The sequence below is a fragment of the Kogia breviceps genome, chromosome 1 (genome assembly GCF_026419965.1).
Source record: "Kogia breviceps isolate mKogBre1 chromosome 1, mKogBre1 haplotype 1, whole genome shotgun sequence".
Classification (NCBI taxonomy): Eukaryota; Metazoa; Chordata; class Mammalia; order Artiodactyla; family Physeteridae; genus Kogia; species Kogia breviceps.
Genome location: NC_081310.1, coordinates 91,075,612 through 91,097,081, shown reverse-complemented (window position 1 = coordinate 91,097,081; position 21,470 = coordinate 91,075,612). Strand labels below are relative to the sequence as shown.

General features: G+C 62.2%; 14 non-coding genes across 14 annotated transcripts; 9 read left to right on the top strand and 5 right to left on the bottom strand.

The window, feature by feature from the left end:
* The first annotated feature begins 64 nt into the window (after window positions 1–64).
* Window positions 65–136, top strand: TRNAD-GUC (transfer RNA aspartic acid (anticodon GUC)). Its single transcript has one exon. It is a non-coding gene; the product is annotated as a tRNA-Asp (tRNA).
* An 834-nt stretch (window positions 137–970) lies between these two features.
* Window positions 971–1,042, top strand: TRNAG-UCC (transfer RNA glycine (anticodon UCC)). Its single transcript has one exon. It is a non-coding gene; the product is annotated as a tRNA-Gly (tRNA).
* Window positions 1,043–1,305: 263 nt separating this feature from the next.
* Window positions 1,306–1,377, top strand: TRNAE-CUC (transfer RNA glutamic acid (anticodon CUC)). The gene has a single exon. It is a non-coding gene; the product is annotated as a tRNA-Glu (tRNA).
* Window positions 1,378–5,490: 4,113 nt separating this feature from the next.
* Window positions 5,491–5,561, bottom strand: TRNAG-GCC (transfer RNA glycine (anticodon GCC)). The gene has a single exon. It is a non-coding gene; the product is annotated as a tRNA-Gly (tRNA).
* A 1,633-nt stretch (window positions 5,562–7,194) lies between these two features.
* TRNAL-CAG (transfer RNA leucine (anticodon CAG)) lies at window positions 7,195–7,277 on the bottom strand. The gene has a single exon. It is a non-coding gene; the product is annotated as a tRNA-Leu (tRNA).
* A 593-nt stretch (window positions 7,278–7,870) lies between these two features.
* On the top strand, window positions 7,871–7,942 carry TRNAD-GUC (transfer RNA aspartic acid (anticodon GUC)). The gene has a single exon. It is a non-coding gene; the product is annotated as a tRNA-Asp (tRNA).
* An 834-nt stretch (window positions 7,943–8,776) lies between these two features.
* On the top strand, window positions 8,777–8,848 carry TRNAG-UCC (transfer RNA glycine (anticodon UCC)). Its single transcript has one exon. It is a non-coding gene; the product is annotated as a tRNA-Gly (tRNA).
* A 263-nt stretch (window positions 8,849–9,111) lies between these two features.
* TRNAE-CUC (transfer RNA glutamic acid (anticodon CUC)) lies at window positions 9,112–9,183 on the top strand. The gene has a single exon. It is a non-coding gene; the product is annotated as a tRNA-Glu (tRNA).
* Window positions 9,184–13,296: 4,113 nt separating this feature from the next.
* TRNAG-GCC (transfer RNA glycine (anticodon GCC)) lies at window positions 13,297–13,367 on the bottom strand. The gene has a single exon. It is a non-coding gene; the product is annotated as a tRNA-Gly (tRNA).
* A 1,633-nt stretch (window positions 13,368–15,000) lies between these two features.
* Window positions 15,001–15,083, bottom strand: TRNAL-CAG (transfer RNA leucine (anticodon CAG)). The gene has a single exon. It is a non-coding gene; the product is annotated as a tRNA-Leu (tRNA).
* A 593-nt stretch (window positions 15,084–15,676) lies between these two features.
* On the top strand, window positions 15,677–15,748 carry TRNAD-GUC (transfer RNA aspartic acid (anticodon GUC)). The gene has a single exon. It is a non-coding gene; the product is annotated as a tRNA-Asp (tRNA).
* Window positions 15,749–16,582: 834 nt separating this feature from the next.
* TRNAG-UCC (transfer RNA glycine (anticodon UCC)) lies at window positions 16,583–16,654 on the top strand. The gene has a single exon. It is a non-coding gene; the product is annotated as a tRNA-Gly (tRNA).
* A 263-nt stretch (window positions 16,655–16,917) lies between these two features.
* TRNAE-CUC (transfer RNA glutamic acid (anticodon CUC)) lies at window positions 16,918–16,989 on the top strand. Its single transcript has one exon. It is a non-coding gene; the product is annotated as a tRNA-Glu (tRNA).
* A 4,113-nt stretch (window positions 16,990–21,102) lies between these two features.
* TRNAG-GCC (transfer RNA glycine (anticodon GCC)) lies at window positions 21,103–21,173 on the bottom strand. The gene has a single exon. It is a non-coding gene; the product is annotated as a tRNA-Gly (tRNA).
* Between the last annotated feature and the right edge of the window lie 297 nt (window positions 21,174–21,470).

Below are 21,470 nucleotides of genomic sequence, written 5' to 3'. Positions count from 1 at the left end.
GAGGGCAGGGGGAGGCGTCGGCAGGCAGCCCGAGAGCGGGCGTGTGCGGGGGTGGTCGCCGCCGTCCTCGTTAGTATAGTGGTGAGTATCCCCGCCTGTCACGCGGGAGACCGGGGTTCGATTCCCCGACGGGGAGGCAACACGCCCTCTTTTGGTGGCTGGCGCCGCTCTCTGTCCTGCCGCCTGGCTCCCAAGGGCCCTTCTTCTCGTCCCTCCGCCCTCCAGCGAAGCGCAGGGCGCCAGCGCGTGCCCAGCCTGCCCACCCTCGACCCCCTCCAGCCCTCCAGCCCTTCCGCCTCGCCGGGCGCTCCGTCGCCACGGCCGAGCGACGGCCTCCTCTGGACCCCACAAGCGCCCGAGGACACTGCGGCCCGCCCAAAGTGGCTGTGTCAGTAGGCTCCTTGCGTGGCGACGCACAGCTGCGCAACTATGCACAGCGGCCTGGACGGGTGGGAGGCGGATGAGTGCCGTCCCCTGTCGGTGCGGGAAGTGGCCTGGCCCAGCGCCCGGTGGAGAAGGGCTTTGGCGAGCCGGGGACTGGCAGACGCGTGCCCCGGGGGCGGGGGCGCGCCGCGGCGTGGAGCCGAGGGACCTGGAGCAGCAAGGCAGCGAGAGCGCCCCCCTGAGGCGGTCGGGCGGGTGGCCTGGTGCAGCTTCGTAGGGCTGGCGCGGGTGGGGCGCCGGGGGGCCTTGGTGGCGCCCGTGACATCACAGAGCTGCCGGCCGGCGGGGCGTCGGGGCAGGGCTGCTCCAAGCGGCGGCTTCGGCGGCGGAGGCTGAGAAGGAGGGGGAGGACGAGGAAGAGAAAGGGGAGTAGGAGGAGGGAGAGAAGGAAGAGGAGTCGAGGAGGAGGAGGGGGAGGGGGAGGAGGAGCAAGAGGAGGGGGAAGAGGGCGAGGGGGAGGAGGAGGCGACGAAAGTGCGCTCGGGCGAGCCCGGTGCCGGCGTCTCGGGGCGGCCCGGTCCGTGCAGCGTTGGTGGTATAGTGGTGAGCATAGCTGCCTTCCAAGCAGTTGACCCGGGTTCGATTCCCGGCCAACGCAGCGGGCTGACCTTTTGCCGAGCTCCGCGGGGGGCCTGTGAGGGAGAGCTGGGAGCAGGGAGCTAGCTGGCCCCAGCGGCTTTTCTTGTGTGTGCGGGAAGCAGGCACGCAGTGTTCTGAGGGTGCTGCAAGCAGGCAGGGCGGGAGGACACGTGGATTGCCAGCGACGGCGCGTGGCTGGACTTGGAAAGGCCGCGTCTTGGCGCCAAGGTGGCGCCGAGCGGGTGCTACGGGTCCAGCAGGAGCACGGCTAGAGCCCGACGCTCCCTGGTGGTCTAGTGGTTAGGATTCGGCGCTCTCACCGCCGCGGCCCGGGTTCGATTCCCGGTCAGGGAAGCCTTTCTTCTTCCTCTCAACCTCCCACCGTCCACATGGCACTTTTAGGCCACGCTTGCTCCGCGGCCTCGGCGCCCCGGGACCACAGCCACCCGGCGCCCTGCACCTCCAGCCCAAGCCCTGCCACGCAACCTCCACCCTCCCTCCCCGGCCAAGCCTTTTGGCCGCACTGGCGCGCGCCCTCGCGAGGCCTCCGACGGCCCGTGTCTTCCTTTTCGGACGCTTGCCTCAGCCCCCAACACGAGTGGCCGGGGCAGCGCCTCTCCCCGCCGTGGCTGTGGCCACGAGCAAACGCGCCCGCCCGTGTTTGGACTCTCCAGCAGCACCGCTTCTCCCCCACGGCGACGTCGGCGGCGGCGCCGACGGCGAGGGCGGTGTCACACGCGGTGCCTTCCGACAGCGCCGGATCCCCCGTGGAAAGGAGCACCGGTGGGCAGACGGGTGCTTCGCACCACCGCAGCAGGTTTCCTGAACGCCTTGCCGGTGCCTTGGGGGTGGCTGACAGTGTGGGATGACGGTGTTTGTGGCCGTGGTCGGTGGCCACCCCACGCCGGTTAGGGAACGGAGCAGGACGACCCCATGGAGAGAGGGCGGCGGCGGGCCGCGTGCCGTGCCGGGAGGTGCGAGGAAGGGCCTGGGGTGTCTGGCTGGAGCGCGGGCAGGAGCGGGAGGTGTTGGGCTGGCGGGGACCTGGCCCGGGAGAGCGGCTGGCCACTCAGGCAGGGGCTCAGCAGAAGCTTGGGGTGGTGGCGGCACCTGGCCCGGCAGGTGTGTGCGGGTGCGTGAGATCAGGGCGCGGGGTGGGCCTGAAGTAGCAGTGGGTCTGAGGAGCAGCGGCGGAAGTGAGACTTCCGGGCGGGACATGTGACAGCCGGGCCTGGGACACAAGGAGAAGGTGGCGCGGAGCGGGGTCTGAGCCTGCAGGCTGGGGGGAGGGGCGGGGTGTGTGAGTGCGCTGTGGGGCGAGGAAGATGGTGGGAGAGGACCCCTTCGCGGTGGGGTGGAGGGTGAGCGCCCCAGACTGGTGTGCTATGCGGGAAGGTGGTCAGGCTAAGCAATGGGTTGGGACCGGGGGCGGTGGGTAGGAGGCAGCTAAGAGGACGACAGAAACGGAGCGCGCCACAGGGGCTAGGCGGGGTCCGAATGGGGTGGGGGCATTCTACTGCCCCAGAGACATACATCACCTCTCATCGGGGGTAACCATCCAGTCTCAGGTGTGTGTGGCGGCGGGGGTGGGGGCAGCAGGGGTTGAGGTTGAAAGAGGCCGAAGGAGAGGTCCCGTATGATCCAGCAATCCCACTCCTGGGTGCGTACCCGGAAATGACGAAACAAGAGTTCAAAACGGCACAAGCACCTCCAAGTTCACCAAATAGCGGCACTATTTGCACTAGCCAAGACATGGAGAAAAACCCAAGTGCCCATCAACGGGTGGCTAGTACGAGAAGAGGTGGTATACATGTACTATGGTGTATGACTCAGCCGTTAGTAAAAAAGAATGCAATATTGCCATTTGCGGCGACAAGAATGCTCCCAGGGAAGATTACGCTTAGTGAAGCACGTCCGACAGAGAAGCCCAAAGATATGTGGAATCTCAAAAGTACTACCAACGAACCTATGGGTGCAAAACAGAGACAGACTCACAGGCCTAGAAAACACACTGATGGCTACCCGAGGAGAAAAGGAGGGGTGGAGGGATAAATTGGGAGCTCCATGAACAGATACACAGTACTTCCTATAAATGAGACAAACAACAAGGATTTACAGAATAACACAGGGAATGATATTCAGTATCCTGCAATAACGTATAATGGAAATCAATCTGAAACAATATTAGACATGGAAGACAGTATCCCCTTTGCTGTACACCTGAAACTAACTCAGTATTGTTAATCAACTCTTCTTCCTAAACCACGAGTACTAGTACTTAAAAGCAAGTAAGTAAAAAAAAAGTTTTAAAAAGAAAGAAAAAAGTAAGTAAGTAAATAAAAACAACGAACACAATAAATAGGAGAAACATGAGCCACCAGATGATCCAGCAATCCCCGTCGTGGGTACACGTCCGCCCAAGAGCAAAACTGTTGTTTGAAGAGATCCACGCACCCCCGTGTTTGTAGCAGCACTACGTGCCACAGCCAAGACGTAGAAAAAACCCATGTGCCCATCAACGGTCGGCTGGCAGGAAAAGCTGGGGTATATATGTACTGTGGAATATTACTCAGCCATTTCAGAAAATGAAATATTGCCATGTGCCACAATAAGGATGGTCCTAGAGGATATTCCACTTAGGGAAGTAAGTCTGACCGAGAAGCACAAAGATCCGTGGAATCTAAACCATAATAGAAAAGAACGATTGTGCAATAGAGAAACAGACTCACAGACATAGAAAACACACTGATGGTTACCCGAGGAGAAAGGGAGGGGTGGAGACATCAGTCAGGAGCGGCGATGAACAGATACACCGTAGTTCATATAAAAGACGTAGGCGACACGGATTTCCGGAATCACACGGGGAATGATATTCAATATCCTGTAGTAAGCTATAACGGAAAGCAACCTGAAACAATATGAGACACGGAAAACAGTATCCATGTTGCTGTGCACCTGAAACTAACTCAATCTTGTTAATCAATTTTTCTTCCAAAATTACAGCTACTAGTTCTTATAAGTAAATGAATAAATAACTATTAAATGCATAAATAGAAACAACACACTAAATAAATAGGTGAAATATGAGCTCTCATATGATCCAGCGATCCCCATCGTGGGTACACATCGGCAGAGGAGAGAAAGTGTCACTTGAAGAGATCCGTGCACCCTCGTGTCCACAGCAGCACTGCGGGCCACAGCCAAGACATGGACAAAGCCCCAGTGCCCATCAACGCCGATGGCTGGCACAGGCAGACGTGGTATGCACGTGCTGTGGAATATTACTCAGCCATACAAAAAGAGTGAGATATTGCCATTTGCACCAATAAGGAGGGACCCAGAGGATATTACACTTAGCGACGTAAGGCAGGCAGAGAAGCACAAAGAAATGTGGAATCTATACCGTACCACAAACGAATGTATGCGCCAAAGAGAAACAGACTCACAGACATAGGAAACACACTGTTCGTTACCCAAGGGGAAAGTGCAGGGCAGGGAAAAATACGGAGCTGCGATGAACGGAGAGGAAATACTGTATACATCAAGCACATAAGCAGCAAGCATTCACCGTACAGCACAGGGAAATGTATACATATGTCGTGATAAGGTATAGTGGAAAATAACCTGGGAAAGGACATGTAACTGAATCATCTTGCCGTACACCTGAATGTAACACAATGTTGTAAAGCAACCGCACTGCTATGAAAAGGAGAAGAAGGCGAAGTGGGCAAAAGGAGGAGGCCAACGGCACAGAGGCAAGGGCAGGATCCTTGACAACGTAGGATTTGGAAAGGATCCGGGGAAAAGTGGGGAGATGGGGTGGGGTGGGGGTGTTTGTGGGAGTAGGCTGGAGGCTGAGGTGGTGGTGCTGGTGGTGCTGTCCCGAGGGCTGATGCCGTTGGTGGGAGCAGAGGTTCAGGGGAGGGCGTGGTGTTTGTCGTGCTGATGGTGCTGGTGGCAGTAGCGGTGGAGGAGCGGGCCGGTGTTGGAAACGTATTTCTGTGGAGGGTCAAACTCGAGTGCAGTCTGCGATGATTGTGTGGGCTTCTTTTGAACTCCTCGTGCAAGTGAACGCTTTGGGGACTCTCCAGGAAAATGGGATGGATCACTGCCAGAGGTGGCGACTCCCTTGCTCCTGGTTGTGCAAAGGTGAAGAGGTTGGGCTGTGCGGGTGCCAGTGTGGGGTGTTTCTTACAGTGAAGAGCGTGACACAGGCGGGGTCAGGTTAAGGAAGAGAACAAGGACAAGGAAGGGGTCTGGGCGTAAGAGTGGCTGAGCCCGCAAGGTGTCAGGTCCTGGAGGCCTGGCTCCCGGGTGTGTGTGGGGTGGGGGCGTCTGCGTGGGAAGGTCCGGGGCCTGAAGGTGCGGTGGTGAGCGAGCTGTTGGCAGGACCGGTGCCTTGATTGTGGCAGCGGGGAAGCCCAGCTCCGCTTTGAGGCTGCGGGAACCAAAAGGGGGCGCTGTGGCTGCATGGGCCGGGAATCGAACCCGGGCCTCCCGCGTGGCAGGCGAGAATTCTACCACTGAACCACCCATGTACTGATGGCCGCCGGCGCCCGCCGCGGCCCCAGCGGTGCTCGCCGCCAACCGCCGGATCCTGGTCACTGCTCGTCCCGTGGGCATGTGCTCCATTTGAGCAGGAGGCCGACGGGCCACCTGAACGAGAGGCTCCGGGCACGCTGGCGACCCCGGGGCGCGAGGCGGTCGCAAGCACCGAGGGACGGAGGGACGCGGGCGGGCTCGGCCCGCCCTGCGCTTTCTCTGCCGTCCACGGCCGCCGCGAGACCGTCGCTGTCGCCAGAGGAAGCCAGGAGCCGCACGGGCCTGGCCCGCGCCCGAATCTCAGTCAGGGCGGGCGAGGCGTGGCCGCTGCGGCTGAGCACCGACGTTCCTCTCAACCGCCGCCGCCGCCGCCGCCGCCGCCGGGCCCCGACGCACAGTCCCTCTGGCGGCTGGCTTTCTTGCCGGTGCGGGGCGTACGAGGGCGGGCGGGGGCAGGGATCGGAGCTCGGGGCTGTGCAGGGACGGCGAGCGTGGGAGGTGGACCCCGGGCACCGCCGCCGCCGCCGCCGCCGCCGCCGAGCGGCGCTTAGGCCGAAAGAGCAAAGGTGTCTTAGCCTCGCTTCTGCGCTCTGCGCCCACCCCTCCCGCGGTGTCCCGCTCTGCTACGTTGGTTGTGAGGAGAAGCACTTTGGCAGACTGGCTGCTGGCTCGCGGACAGCCCGGTGACGGAGGGAGCGACCCAGGGTGTGGCTGGGTGCTGCCGGAGCCGCGGCTTCCCCGAGGGACTTGCGCTGGGGCGCCGAGGCGGCTGACTCGTGCTGGGGGCCGGACGTGTGTGGTGGGTGACAGGGCATCCAGGGCTTCCGCTCACTACTCACTGGAGCACCGTTCCTGGGAGCGACTCGTGCACCAGGCCCCGTGCAGGGAGGGCCCCCTGTTGGCTGGCCAGCAGGCAGGCAGGCAAGCAGGTGTGGTCCGGCCAGGGCCCCAAGGCGAAAAAGCAGCGAGGGGCACGCACCACAGGCCGGCAAGGTGGTGTCGGCGGCCACCTCGGTGTGGCTGTGGAGGAAATGGAACGGGCAGGCGGGCCGTTGGGGCTGACGGGAAGGACAGGATGTTGGAAAGACGGAGAGCTGCTGGTGGCGGAAGTGGAAGAAGGGCTGTGAGAGCGAGTCCGCTGTTCACCAGGCAGAAGTCGGAGGGTGGGCGAGGCGTGGAGGGCTTTCCACACGCGGCCGTTGTGCGTGTGGCGGTGGGGGCGGGGGGGAGCGGGAGTGGGAGGGAGGGACGCAGGCAGGCAGGCAGGCAGACAGGCAGGCAGGAAAGACCAGCAGCAGCAGCAGCAGCAGCAGCAGCAGCCGCAAGCAGGGGAGGAAAGATGTGCTGCGAAGGACTGAAGGTTTTCCAGGTGTGGGTGCAGGAAGGAGGGGGCATAGGAACCGGCGGGGAGGGCGTTTGTCCGGAAAGCCCGTCGCCGGAGGTTTCGTAGCGGGCCGTTTCTGCCAGGCCCCTGGCCGCGGCTGAGAAGGTCCCGCGTCTGAGAGGCGTGGATGTCCGGGCCGGAGTTTGGAGAGGCCGCAAGAGTGCACGGCGCGACGGACTGGAAGGCAGTAAAGCGCTGCCATGGGGGGGCCGGGTGCTTTTGTCGGGCGGGCCAAAAGGCTGGCTTGTCAGGAGTGGGATTCGAACCCACGCCTCCAGGGGAGACTGCGACCTGAACGCAGCGCCTTAGACCGCTCGGCCATCCTGACGGCGGGGCTGGGCGTGCGCGTGGCCGCTCGGCTGGCTGGGACCGGACGCGACGCGAACCCCGGTGCCCTTGGCGGGACGCGGTGCTCCGCGCCAGGCGCGCGGCCGTGTGGCTGAGCGACGGAGCGGGCGCGCGGCGGCCGACGGGGAGCAAGGCCAGACGACGCGCCTGGCTCCGCCGCGGTGGCGCCCTCGCCCGCCGCTGGCCCCGGACGCAGCCGGGCCGCGTCGGGCCAGCCCCTGCCGCCGGCCCCCCACCCGCGCCTCTCCTCGCCGGCCAAGGCCCGGCGCGCGCACCGCCCCTCCTCGCAGCCTTGCTTTCGGTCTCGGGCCGGGCCCCTCCTCCCGGCGCCATCGCCGCGTTGGAGGCAACAGGCAGCGCGCGCTCGGAGTTTTCAGCGCCACGGGGGTCCGAGTCCCTGTCGGGGTCGGGGGCTGCTGCTCTGGAGGACGCGCTTGGTGTGGCATTGGGTCGGGTCGGGCACGCGCCGGCCGCCCGTAGCGGGCAGGGGGCCGGAGGGCAGGGGGCCGGAGGGCAGGGGGAGGCGTCGGCAGGCAGCCCGAGAGCGGGCGTGTGCGGGGGTGGTCGCCGCCGTCCTCGTTAGTATAGTGGTGAGTATCCCCGCCTGTCACGCGGGAGACCGGGGTTCGATTCCCCGACGGGGAGGCAACACGCCCTCTTTTGGTGGCTGGCGCCGCTCTCTGTCCTGCCGCCTGGCTCCCAAGGGCCCTTCTTCTCGTCCCTCCGCCCTCCAGCGAAGCGCAGGGCGCCAGCGCGTGCCCAGCCTGCCCACCCTCGACCCCCTCCAGCCCTCCAGCCCTTCCGCCTCGCCGGGCGCTCCGTCGCCACGGCCGAGCGACGGCCTCCTCTGGACCCCACAAGCGCCCGAGGACACTGCGGCCCGCCCAAAGTGGCTGTGTCAGTAGGCTCCTTGCGTGGCGACGCACAGCTGCGCAACTATGCACAGCGGCCTGGACGGGTGGGAGGCGGATGAGTGCCGTCCCCTGTCGGTGCGGGAAGTGGCCTGGCCCAGCGCCCGGTGGAGAAGGGCTTTGGCGAGCCGGGGACTGGCAGACGCGTGCCCCGGGGGCGGGGGCGCGCCGCGGCGTGGAGCCGAGGGACCTGGAGCAGCAAGGCAGCGAGAGCGCCCCCCTGAGGCGGTCGGGCGGGTGGCCTGGTGCAGCTTCGTAGGGCTGGCGCGGGTGGGGCGCCGGGGGGCCTTGGTGGCGCCCGTGACATCACAGAGCTGCCGGCCGGCGGGGCGTCGGGGCAGGGCTGCTCCAAGCGGCGGCTTCGGCGGCGGAGGCTGAGAAGGAGGGGGAGGACGAGGAAGAGAAAGGGGAGTAGGAGGAGGGAGAGAAGGAAGAGGAGTCGAGGAGGAGGAGGGGGAGGGGGAGGAGGAGCAAGAGGAGGGGGAAGAGGGCGAGGGGGAGGAGGAGGCGACGAAAGTGCGCTCGGGCGAGCCCGGTGCCGGCGTCTCGGGGCGGCCCGGTCCGTGCAGCGTTGGTGGTATAGTGGTGAGCATAGCTGCCTTCCAAGCAGTTGACCCGGGTTCGATTCCCGGCCAACGCAGCGGGCTGACCTTTTGCCGAGCTCCGCGGGGGGCCTGTGAGGGAGAGCTGGGAGCAGGGAGCTAGCTGGCCCCAGCGGCTTTTCTTGTGTGTGCGGGAAGCAGGCACGCAGTGTTCTGAGGGTGCTGCAAGCAGGCAGGGAGGGAGGACACGTGGATTGCCAGCGACGGCGCGTGGCTGGACTTGGAAAGGCCGCGTCTTGGCGCCAAGGTGGCGCCGAGCGGGTGCTACGGGTCCAGCAGGAGCACGGCTAGAGCCCGACGCTCCCTGGTGGTCTAGTGGTTAGGATTCGGCGCTCTCACCGCCGCGGCCCGGGTTCGATTCCCGGTCAGGGAAGCCTTTCTTCTTCCTCTCAACCTCCCACCGTCCACATGGCACTTTTAGGCCACGCTTGCTCCGCGGCCTCGGCGCCCCGGGACCACAGCCACCCGGCGCCCTGCACCTCCAGCCCAAGCCCTGCCACGCAACCTCCACCCTCCCTCCCCGGCCAAGCCTTTTGGCCGCACTGGCGCGCGCCCTCGCGAGGCCTCCGACGGCCCGTGTCTTCCTTTTCGGACGCTTGCCTCAGCCCCCAACACGAGTGGCCGGGGCAGCGCCTCTCCCCGCCGTGGCTGTGGCCACGAGCAAACGCGCCCGCCCGTGTTTGGACTCTCCAGCAGCACCGCTTCTCCCCCACGGCGACGTCGGCGGCGGCGCCGACGGCGAGGGCGGTGTCACACGCGGTGCCTTCCGACAGCGCCGGATCCCCCGTGGAAAGGAGCACCGGTGGGCAGACGGGTGCTTCGCACCACCGCAGCAGGTTTCCTGAACGCCTTGCCGGTGCCTTGGGGGTGGCTGACAGTGTGGGATGACGGTGTTTGTGGCCGTGGTCGGTGGCCACCCCACGCCGGTTAGGGAACGGAGCAGGACGACCCCATGGAGAGAGGGCGGCGGCGGGCCGCGTGCCGTGCCGGGAGGTGCGAGGAAGGGCCTGGGGTGTCTGGCTGGAGCGCGGGCAGGAGCGGGAGGTGTTGGGCTGGCGGGGACCTGGCCCGGGAGAGCGGCTGGCCACTCAGGCAGGGGCTCAGCAGAAGCTTGGGGTGGTGGCGGCACCTGGCCCGGCAGGTGTGTGCGGGTGCGTGAGATCAGGGCGCGGGGTGGGCCTGAAGTAGCAGTGGGTCTGAGGAGCAGCGGCGGAAGTGAGACTTCCGGGCGGGACATGTGACAGCCGGGCCTGGGACACAAGGAGAAGGTGGCGCGGAGCGGGGTCTGAGCCTGCAGGCTGGGGGGAGGGGCGGGGTGTGTGAGTGCGCTGTGGGGCGAGGAAGATGGTGGGAGAGGACCCCTTCGCGGTGGGGTGGAGGGTGAGCGCCCCAGACTGGTGTGCTATGCGGGAAGGTGGTCAGGCTAAGCAATGGGTTGGGACCGGGGGCGGTGGGTAGGAGGCAGCTAAGAGGACGACAGAAACGGAGCGCGCCACAGGGGCTAGGCGGGGTCCGAATGGGGTGGGGGCATTCTACTGCCCCAGAGACATACATCACCTCTCATCGGGGGTAACCATCCAGTCTCAGGTGTGTGTGGCGGCGGGGGTGGGGGCAGCAGGGGTTGAGGTTGAAAGAGGCCGAAGGAGAGGTCCCGTATGATCCAGCAATCCCACTCCTGGGTGCGTACCCGGAAATGACGAAACAAGAGTTCAAAACGGCACAAGCACCTCCAAGTTCACCAAATAGCGGCACTATTTGCACTAGCCAAGACATGGAGAAAAACCCAAGTGCCCATCAACGGGTGGCTAGTACGAGAAGAGGTGGTATACATGTACTATGGTGTATGACTCAGCCGTTAGTAAAAAAGAATGCAATATTGCCATTTGCGGCGACAAGAATGCTCCCAGGGAAGATTACGCTTAGTGAAGCACGTCCGACAGAGAAGCCCAAAGATATGTGGAATCTCAAAAGTACTACCAACGAACCTATGGGTGCAAAACAGAGACAGACTCACAGGCCTAGAAAACACACTGATGGCTACCCGAGGAGAAAAGGAGGGGTGGAGGGATAAATTGGGAGCTCCATGAACAGATACACAGTACTTCCTATAAATGAGACAAACAACAAGGATTTACAGAATAACACAGGGAATGATATTCAGTATCCTGCAATAACGTATAATGGAAATCAATCTGAAACAATATTAGACATGGAAGACAGTATCCCCTTTGCTGTACACCTGAAACTAACTCAGTATTGTTAATCAACTCTTCTTCCTAAACCACGAGTACTAGTACTTAAAAGCAAGTAAGTAAAAAAAAAGTTTTAAAAAGAAAGAAAAAAGTAAGTAAGTAAATAAAAACAACGAACACAATAAATAGGAGAAACATGAGCCACCAGATGATCCAGCAATCCCCGTCGTGGGTACACGTCCGCCCAAGAGCAAAACTGTTGTTTGAAGAGATCCACGCACCCCCGTGTTTGTAGCAGCACTACGTGCCACAGCCAAGACGTAGAAAAAACCCATGTGCCCATCAACGGTCGGCTGGCAGGAAAAGCTGGGGTATATATGTACTGTGGAATATTACTCAGCCATTTCAGAAAATGAAATATTGCCATGTGCCACAATAAGGATGGTCCTAGAGGATATTCCACTTAGGGAAGTAAGTCTGACCGAGAAGCACAAAGATCCGTGGAATCTAAACCATAATAGAAAAGAACGATTGTGCAATAGAGAAACAGACTCACAGACATAGAAAACACACTGATGGTTACCCGAGGAGAAAGGGAGGGGTGGAGACATCAGTCAGGAGCGGCGATGAACAGATACACCGTAGTTCATATAAAAGACGTAGGCGACACGGATTTCCGGAATCACACGGGGAATGATATTCAATATCCTGTAGTAAGCTATAACGGAAAGCAACCTGAAACAATATGAGACACGGAAAACAGTATCCATGTTGCTGTGCACCTGAAACTAACTCAATCTTGTTAATCAATTTTTCTTCCAAAATTACAGCTACTAGTTCTTATAAGTAAATGAATAAATAACTATTAAATGCATAAATAGAAACAACACACTAAATAAATAGGTGAAATATGAGCTCTCATATGATCCAGCGATCCCCATCGTGGGTACACATCGGCAGAGGAGAGAAAGTGTCACTTGAAGAGATCCGTGCACCCTCGTGTCCACAGCAGCACTGCGGGCCACAGCCAAGACATGGACAAAGCCCCAGTGCCCATCAACGCCGATGGCTGGCACAGGCAGACGTGGTATGCACGTGCTGTGGAATATTACTCAGCCATACAAAAAGAGTGAGATATTGCCATTTGCACCAATAAGGAGGGACCCAGAGGATATTACACTTAGCGACGTAAGGCAGGCAGAGAAGCACAAAGAAATGTGGAATCTATACCGTACCACAAACGAATGTATGCGCCAAAGAGAAACAGACTCACAGACATAGGAAACACACTGTTCGTTACCCAAGGGGAAAGTGCAGGGCAGGGAAAAATACGGAGCTGCGATGAACGGAGAGGAAATACTGTATACATCAAGCACATAAGCAGCAAGCATTCACCGTACAGCACAGGGAAATGTATACATATGTCGTGATAAGGTATAGTGGAAAATAACCTGGGAAAGGACATGTAACTGAATCATCTTGCCGTACACCTGAATGTAACACAATGTTGTAAAGCAACCGCACTGCTATGAAAAGGAGAAGAAGGCGAAGTGGGCAAAAGGAGGAGGCCAACGGCACAGAGGCAAGGGCAGGATCCTTGACAACGTAGGATTTGGAAAGGATCCGGGGAAAAGTGGGGAGATGGGGTGGGGTGGGGGTGTTTGTGGGAGTAGGCTGGAGGCTGAGGTGGTGGTGCTGGTGGTGCTGTCCCGAGGGCTGATGCCGTTGGTGGGAGCAGAGGTTCAGGGGAGGGCGTGGTGTTTGTCGTGCTGATGGTGCTGGTGGCAGTAGCGGTGGAGGAGCGGGCCGGTGTTGGAAACGTATTTCTGTGGAGGGTCAAACTCGAGTGCAGTCTGCGATGATTGTGTGGGCTTCTTTTGAACTCCTCGTGCAAGTGAACGCTTTGGGGACTCTCCAGGAAAATGGGATGGATCACTGCCAGAGGTGGCGACTCCCTTGCTCCTGGTTGTGCAAAGGTGAAGAGGTTGGGCTGTGCGGGTGCCAGTGTGGGGTGTTTCTTACAGTGAAGAGCGTGACACAGGCGGGGTCAGGGTAAGGAAGAGAACAAGGACAAGGAAGGGGTCTGGGCGTAAGAGTGGCTGAGCCCGCAAGGTGTCAGGTCCTGGAGGCCTGGCTCCCGGGTGTGTGTGGGGTGGGGGCGTCTGCGTGGGAAGGTCCGGGGCCTGAAGGTGCGGTGGTGAGCGAGCTGTTGGCAGGACCGGTGCCTTGATTGTGGCAGCGGGGAAGCCCAGCTCCGCTTTGGGGCTGCGGGAACCAAAAGGGGGCGCTGTGGCTGCATGGGCCGGGAATCGAACCCGGGCCTCCCGCGTGGCAGGCGAGAATTCTACCACTGAACCACCCATGCACTGATGGCCGCCGGCGCCCGCCGCGGCCCCAGCGGTGCTCGCCGCCAACCGCCGGATCCTGGTCACTGCTCGTCCCGTGGGCATGTGCTCCATTTGAGCAGGAGGCCGACGGGCCACCTGAACGAGAGGCTCCGGGCACGCTGGCGACCCCGGGGCGCGAGGCGGTCGCAAGCACCGAGGGACGGAGGGACGCGGGCGGGCTCGGCCCGCCCTGCGCTTTCTCTGCCGTCCACGGCCGCCGCGAGACCGTCGCTGTCGCCAGAGGAAGCCAGGAGCCGCACGGGCCTGGCCCGCGCCCGAATCTCAGTCAGGGCGGGCGAGGCGTGGCCGCTGCGGCTGAGCACCGACGTTCCTCTCAACCGCCGCCGCCGCCGCCGCCGCCGCCGGGCCCCGACGCACAGTCCCTCTGGCGGCTGGCTTTCTTGCCGGTGCGGGGCGTACGAGGGCGGGCGGGGGCAGGGATCGGAGCTCGGGGCTGTGCAGGGACGGCGAGCGTGGGAGGTGGACCCCGGGCACCGCCGCCGCCGCCGCCGCCGCCGCCGAGCGGCGCTTAGGCCGAAAGAGCAAAGGTGTCTTAGCCTCGCTTCTGCGCTCTGCGCCCACCCCTCCCGCGGTGTCCCGCTCTGCTACGTTGGTTGTGAGGAGAAGCACTTTGGCAGACTGGCTGCTGGCTCGCGGACAGCCCGGTGACGGAGGGAGCGACCCAGGGTGTGGCTGGGTGCTGCCGGAGCCGCGGCTTCCCCGAGGGACTTGCGCTGGGGCGCCGAGGCGGCTGACTCGTGCTGGGGGCCGGACGTGTGTGGTGGGTGACAGGGCATCCAGGGCTTCCGCTCACTACTCACTGGAGCACCGTTCCTGGGAGCGACTCGTGCACCAGGCCCCGTGCAGGGAGGGCCCCCTGTTGGCTGGCCAGCAGGCAGGCAGGCAAGCAGGTGTGGTCCGGCCAGGGCCCCAAGGCGAAAAAGCAGCGAGGGGCACGCACCACAGGCCGGCAAGGTGGTGTCGGCGGCCACCTCGGTGTGGCTGTGGAGGAAATGGAACGGGCAGGCGGGCCGTTGGGGCTGACGGGAAGGACAGGATGTTGGAAAGACGGAGAGCTGCTGGTGGCGGAAGTGGAAGAAGGGCTGTGAGAGCGAGTCCGCTGTTCACCAGGCAGAAGTCGGAGGGTGGGCGAGGCGTGGAGGGCTTTCCACACGCGGCCGTTGTGCGTGTGGCGGTGGGGGCGGGGGGGAGCGGGAGTGGGAGGGAGGGACGCAGGCAGGCAGGCAGGCAGACAGGCAGGCAGGAAAGACCAGCAGCAGCAGCAGCAGCAGCAGCAGCAGCCGCAAGCAGGGGAGGAAAGATGTGCTGCGAAGGACTGAAGGTTTTCCAGGTGTGGGTGCAGGAAGGAGGGGGCATAGGAACCGGCGGGGAGGGCGTTTGTCCGGAAAGCCCGTCGCCGGAGGTTTCGTAGCGGGCCGTTTCTGCCAGGCCCCTGGCCGCGGCTGAGAAGGTCCCGCGTCTGAGAGGCGTGGATGTCCGGGCCGGAGTTTGGAGAGGCCGCAAGAGTGCACGGCGCGACGGACTGGAAGGCAGTAAAGCGCTGCCATGGGGGGGCCGGGTGCTTTTGTCGGGCGGGCCAAAAGGCTGGCTTGTCAGGAGTGGGATTCGAACCCACGCCTCCAGGGGAGACTGCGACCTGAACGCAGCGCCTTAGACCGCTCGGCCATCCTGACGGCGGGGCTGGGCGTGCGCGTGGCCGCTCGGCTGGCTGGGACCGGACGCGACGCGAACCCCGGTGCCCTTGGCGGGACGCGGTGCTCCGCGCCAGGCGCGCGGCCGTGTGGCTGAGCGACGGAGCGGGCGCGCGGCGGCCGACGGGGAGCAAGGCCAGACGACGCGCCTGGCTCCGCCGCGGTGGCGCCCTCGCCCGCCGCTGGCCCCGGACGCAGCCGGGCCGCGTCGGGCCAGCCCCTGCCGCCGGCCCCCCACCCGCGCCTCTCCTCGCCGGCCAAGGCCCGGCGCGCGCACCGCCCCTCCTCGCAGCCTTGCTTTCGGTCTCGGGCCGGGCCCCTCCTCCCGGCGCCATCGCCGCGTTGGAGGCAACAGGCAGCGCGCGCTCGGAGTTTTCAGCGCCACGGGGGTCCGAGTCCCTGTCGGGGTCGGGGGCTGCTGCTCTGGAGGACGCGCTTGGTGTGGCATTGGGTCGGGTCGGGCACGCGCCGGCCGCCCGTAGCGGGCAGGGGGCCGGAGGGCAGGGGGCCGGAGGGCAGGGGGAGGCGTCGGCAGGCAGCCCGAGAGCGGGCGTGTGCGGGGGTGGTCGCCGCCGTCCTCGTTAGTATAGTGGTGAGTATCCCCGCCTGTCACGCGGGAGACCGGGGTTCGATTCCCCGACGGGGAGGCAACACGCCCTCTTTTGGTGGCTGGCGCCGCTCTCTGTCCTGCCGCCTGGCTCCCAAGGGCCCTTCTTCTCGTCCCTCCGCCCTCCAGCGAAGCGCAGGGCGCCAGCGCGTGCCCAGCCTGCCCACCCTCGACCCCCTCCAGCCCTCCAGCCCTTCCGCCTCGCCGGGCGCTCCGTCGCCACGGCCGAGCGACGGCCTCCTCTGGACCCCACAAGCGCCCGAGGACACTGCGGCCCGCCCAAAGTGGCTGTGTCAGTAGGCTCCTTGCGTGGCGACGCACAGCTGCGCAACTATGCACAGCGGCCTGGACGGGTGGGAGGCGGATGAGTGCCGTCCCCTGTCGGTGCGGGAAGTGGCCTGGCCCAGCGCCCGGTGGAGAAGGGCTTTGGCGAGCCGGGGACTGGCAGACGCGTGCCCCGGGGGCGGGGGCGCGCCGCGGCGTGGAGCCGAGGGACCTGGAGCAGCAAGGCAGCGAGAGCGCCCCCCTGAGGCGGTCGGGCGGGTGGCCTGGTGCAGCTTCGTAGGGCTGGCGCGGGTGGGGCGCCGGGGGGCCTTGGTGGCGCCCGTGACATCACAGAGCTGCCGGCCGGCGGGGCGTCGGGGCAGGGCTGCTCCAAGCGGCGGCTTCGGCGGCGGAGGCTGAGAAGGAGGGGGAGGACGAGGAAGAGAAAGGGGAGTAGGAGGAGGGAGAGAAGGAAGAGGAGTCGAGGAGGAGGAGGGGGAGGGGGAGGAGGAGCAAGAGGAGGGGGAAGAGGGCGAGGGGGAGGAGGAGGCGACGAAAGTGCGCTCGGGCGAGCCCGGTGCCGGCGTCTCGGGGCGGCCCGGTCCGTGCAGCGTTGGTGGTATAGTGGTGAGCATAGCTGCCTTCCAAGCAGTTGACCCGGGTTCGATTCCCGGCCAACGCAGCGGGCTGACCTTTTGCCGAGCTCCGCGGGGGGCCTGTGAGGGAGAGCTGGGAGCAGGGAGCTAGCTGGCCCCAGCGGCTTTTCTTGTGTGTGCGGGAAGCAGGCACGCAGTGTTCTGAGGGTGCTGCAAGCAGGCAGGGCGGGAGGACACGTGGATTGCCAGCGACGGCGCGTGGCTGGACTTGGAAAGGCCGCGTCTTGGCGCCAAGGTGGCGCCGAGCGGGTGCTACGGGTCCAGCAGGAGCACGGCTAGAGCCCGACGCTCCCTGGTGGTCTAGTGGTTAGGATTCGGCGCTCTCACCGCCGCGGCCCGGGTTCGATTCCCGGTCAGGGAAGCCTTTCTTCTTCCTCTCAACCTCCCACCGTCCACATGGCACTTTTAGGCCACGCTTGCTCCGCGGCCTCGGCGCCCCGGGACCACAGCCACCCGGCGCCCTGCACCTCCAGCCCAAGCCCTGCCACGCAACCTCCACCCTCCCTCCCCGGCCAAGCCTTTTGGCCGCACTGGCGCGCGCCCTCGCGAGGCCTCCGACGGCCCGTGTCTTCCTTTTCGGACGCTTGCCTCAGCCCCCAACACGAGTGGCCGGGGCAGCGCCTCTCCCCGCCGTGGCTGTGGCCACGAGCAAACGCGCCCGCCCGTGTTTGGACTCTCCAGCAGCACCGCTTCTCCCCCACGGCGACGTCGGCGGCGGCGCCGACGGCGAGGGCGGTGTCACACGCGGTGCCTTCCGACAGCGCCGGATCCCCCGTGGAAAGGAGCACCGGTGGGCAGACGGGTGCTTCGCACCACCGCAGCAGGTTTCCTGAACGCCTTGCCGGTGCCTTGGGGGTGGCTGACAGTGTGGGATGACGGTGTTTGTGGCCGTGGTCGGTGGCCACCCCACGCCGGTTAGGGAACGGAGCAGGACGACCCCATGGAGAGAGGGCGGCGGCGGGCCGCGTGCCGTGCCGGGAGGTGCGAGGAAGGGCCTGGGGTGTCTGGCTGGAGCGCGGGCAGGAGCGGGAGGTGTTGGGCTGGCGGGGACCTGGCCCGGGAGAGCGGCTGGCCACTCAGGCAGGGGCTCAGCAGAAGCTTGGGGTGGTGGCGGCACCTGGCCCGGCAGGTGTGTGCGGGTGCGTGAGATCAGGGCGCGGGGTGGGCCTGAAGTAGCAGTGGGTCTGAGGAGCAGCGGCGGAAGTGAGACTTCCGGGCGGGACATGTGACAGCCGGGCCTGGGACACAAGGAGAAGGTGGCGCGGAGCGGGGTCTGAGCCTGCAGGCTGGGGGGAGGGGCGGGGTGTGTGAGTGCGCTGTGGGGCGAGGAAGATGGTGGGAGAGGACCCCTTCGCGGTGGGGTGGAGGGTGAGCGCCCCAGACTGGTGTGCTATGCGGGAAGGTGGTCAGGCTAAGCAATGGGTTGGGACCGGGGGCGGTGGGTAGGAGGCAGCTAAGAGGACGACAGAAACGGAGCGCGCCACAGGGGCTAGGCGGGGTCCGAATGGGGTGGGGGCATTCTACTGCCCCAGAGACATACATCACCTCTCATCGGGGGTAACCATCCAGTCTCAGGTGTGTGTGGCGGCGGGGGTGGGGGCAGCAGGGGTTGAGGTTGAAAGAGGCCGAAGGAGAGGTCCCGTATGATCCAGCAATCCCACTCCTGGGTGCGTACCCGGAAATGACGAAACAAGAGTTCAAAACGGCACAAGCACCTCCAAGTTCACCAAATAGCGGCACTATTTGCACTAGCCAAGACATGGAGAAAAACCCAAGTGCCCATCAACGGGTGGCTAGTACGAGAAGAGGTGGTATACATGTACTATGGTGTATGACTCAGCCGTTAGTAAAAAAGAATGCAATATTGCCATTTGCGGCGACAAGAATGCTCCCAGGGAAGATTACGCTTAGTGAAGCACGTCCGACAGAGAAGCCCAAAGATATGTGGAATCTCAAAAGTACTACCAACGAACCTATGGGTGCAAAACAGAGACAGACTCACAGGCCTAGAAAACACACTGATGGCTACCCGAGGAGAAAAGGAGGGGTGGAGGGATAAATTGGGAGCTCCATGAACAGATACACAGTACTTCCTATAAATGAGACAAACAACAAGGATTTACAGAATAACACAGGGAATGATATTCAGTATCCTGCAATAACGTATAATGGAAATCAATCTGAAACAATATTAGACATGGAAGACAGTATCCCCTTTGCTGTACACCTGAAACTAACTCAGTATTGTTAATCAACTCTTCTTCCTAAACCACGAGTACTAGTACTTAAAAGCAAGTAAGTAAAAAAAAAGTTTTAAAAAGAAAGAAAAAAGTAAGTAAGTAAATAAAAACAACGAACACAATAAATAGGAGAAACATGAGCCACCAGATGATCCAGCAATCCCCGTCGTGGGTACACGTCCGCCCAAGAGCAAAACTGTTGTTTGAAGAGATCCACGCACCCCCGTGTTTGTAGCAGCACTACGTGCCACAGCCAAGACGTAGAAAAAACCCATGTGCCCATCAACGGTCGGCTGGCAGGAAAAGCTGGGGTATATATGTACTGTGGAATATTACTCAGCCATTTCAGAAAATGAAATATTGCCATGTGCCACAATAAGGATGGTCCTAGAGGATATTCCACTTAGGGAAGTAAGTCTGACCGAGAAGCACAAAGATCCGTGGAATCTAAACCATAATAGAAAAGAACGATTGTGCAATAGAGAAACAGACTCACAGACATAGAAAACACACTGATGGTTACCCGAGGAGAAAGGGAGGGGTGGAGACATCAGTCAGGAGCGGCGATGAACAGATACACCGTAGTTCATATAAAAGACGTAGGCGACACGGATTTCCGGAATCACACGGGGAATGATATTCAATATCCTGTAGTAAGCTATAACGGAAAGCAACCTGAAACAATATGAGACACGGAAAACAGTATCCATGTTGCTGTGCACCTGAAACTAACTCAATCTTGTTAATCAATTTTTCTTCCAAAATTACAGCTACTAGTTCTTATAAGTAAATGAATAAATAACTATTAAATGCATAAATAGAAACAACACACTAAATAAATAGGTGAAATATGAGCTCTCATATGATCCAGCGATCCCCATCGTGGGTACACATCGGCAGAGGAGAGAAAGTGTCACTTGAAGAGATCCGTGCACCCTCGTGTCCACAGCAGCACTGCGGGCCACAGCCAAGACATGGACAAAGCCCCAGTGCCCATCAACGCCGATGGCTGGCACAGGCAGACGTGGTATGCACGTGCTGTGGAATATTACTCAGCCATACAAAAAGAGTGAGATATTGCCATTTGCACCAATAAGGAGGGACCCAGAGGATATTACACTTAGCGACGTAAGGCAGGCAGAGAAGCACAAAGAAATGTGGAATCTATACCGTACCACAAACGAATGTATGCGCCAAAGAGAAACAGACTCACAGACATAGGAAACACACTGTTCGTTACCCAAGGGGAAAGTGCAGGGCAGGGAAAAATACGGAGCTGCGATGAACGGAGAGGAAATACTGTATACATCAAGCACATAAGCAGCAAGCATTCACCGTACAGCACAGGGAAATGTATACATATGTCGTGATAAGGTATAGTGGAAAATAACCTGGGAAAGGACATGTAACTGAATCATCTTGCCGTACACCTGAATGTAACACAATGTTGTAAAGCAACCGCACTGCTATGAAAAGGAGAAGAAGGCGAAGTGGGCAAAAGGAGGAGGCCAACGGCACAGAGGCAAGGGCAGGATCCTTGACAACGTAGGATTTGGAAAGGATCCGGGGAAAAGTGGGGAGATGGGGTGGGGTGGGGGTGTTTGTGGGAGTAGGCTGGAGGCTGAGGTGGTGGTGCTGGTGGTGCTGTCCCGAGGGCTGATGCCGTTGGTGGGAGCAGAGGTTCAGGGGAGGGCGTGGTGTTTGTCGTGCTGATGGTGCTGGTGGCAGTAGCGGTGGAGGAGCGGGCCGGTGTTGGAAACGTATTTCTGTGGAGGGTCAAACTCGAGTGCAGTCTGCGATGATTGTGTGGGCTTCTTTTGAACTCCTCGTGCAAGTGAACGCTTTGGGGACTCTCCAGGAAAATGGGATGGATCACTGCCAGAGGTGGCGACTCCCTTGCTCCTGGTTGTGCAAAGGTGAAGAGGTTGGGCTGTGCGGGTGCCAGTGTGGGGTGTTTCTTACAGTGAAGAGCGTGACACAGGCGGGGTCAGGGTAAGGAAGAGAACAAGGACAAGGAAGGGGTCTGGGCGTAAGAGTGGCTGAGCCCGCAAGGTGTCAGGTCCTGGAGGCCTGGCTCCCGGGTGTGTGTGGGGTGGGGGCGTCTGCGTGGGAAGGTCCGGGGCCTGAAGGTGCGGTGGTGAGCGAGCTGTTGGCAGGACCGGTGCCTTGATTGTGGCAGCGGGGAAGCCCAGCTCCGCTTTGGGGCTGCGGGAACCAAAAGGGGGCGCTGTGGCTGCATGGGCCGGGAATCGAACCCGGGCCTCCCGCGTGGCAGGCGAGAATTCTACCACTGAACCACCCATGCACTGATGGCCGCCGGCGCCCGCCGCGGCCCCAGCGGTGCTCGCCGCCAACCGCCGGATCCTGGTCACTGCTCGTCCCGTGGGCATGTGCTCCATTTGAGCAGGAGGCCGACGGGCCACCTGAACGAGAGGCTCCGGGCACGCTGGCGACCCCGGGGCGCGAGGCGGTCGCAAGCACCGAGGGACGGAGGGACGCGGGCGGGCTCGGCCCGCCCTGCGCTTTCTCTGCCGTCCACGGCCGCCGCGAGACCGTCGCTGTCGCCAGAGGAAGCCAGGAGCCGCACGGGCCTGGCCCGCGC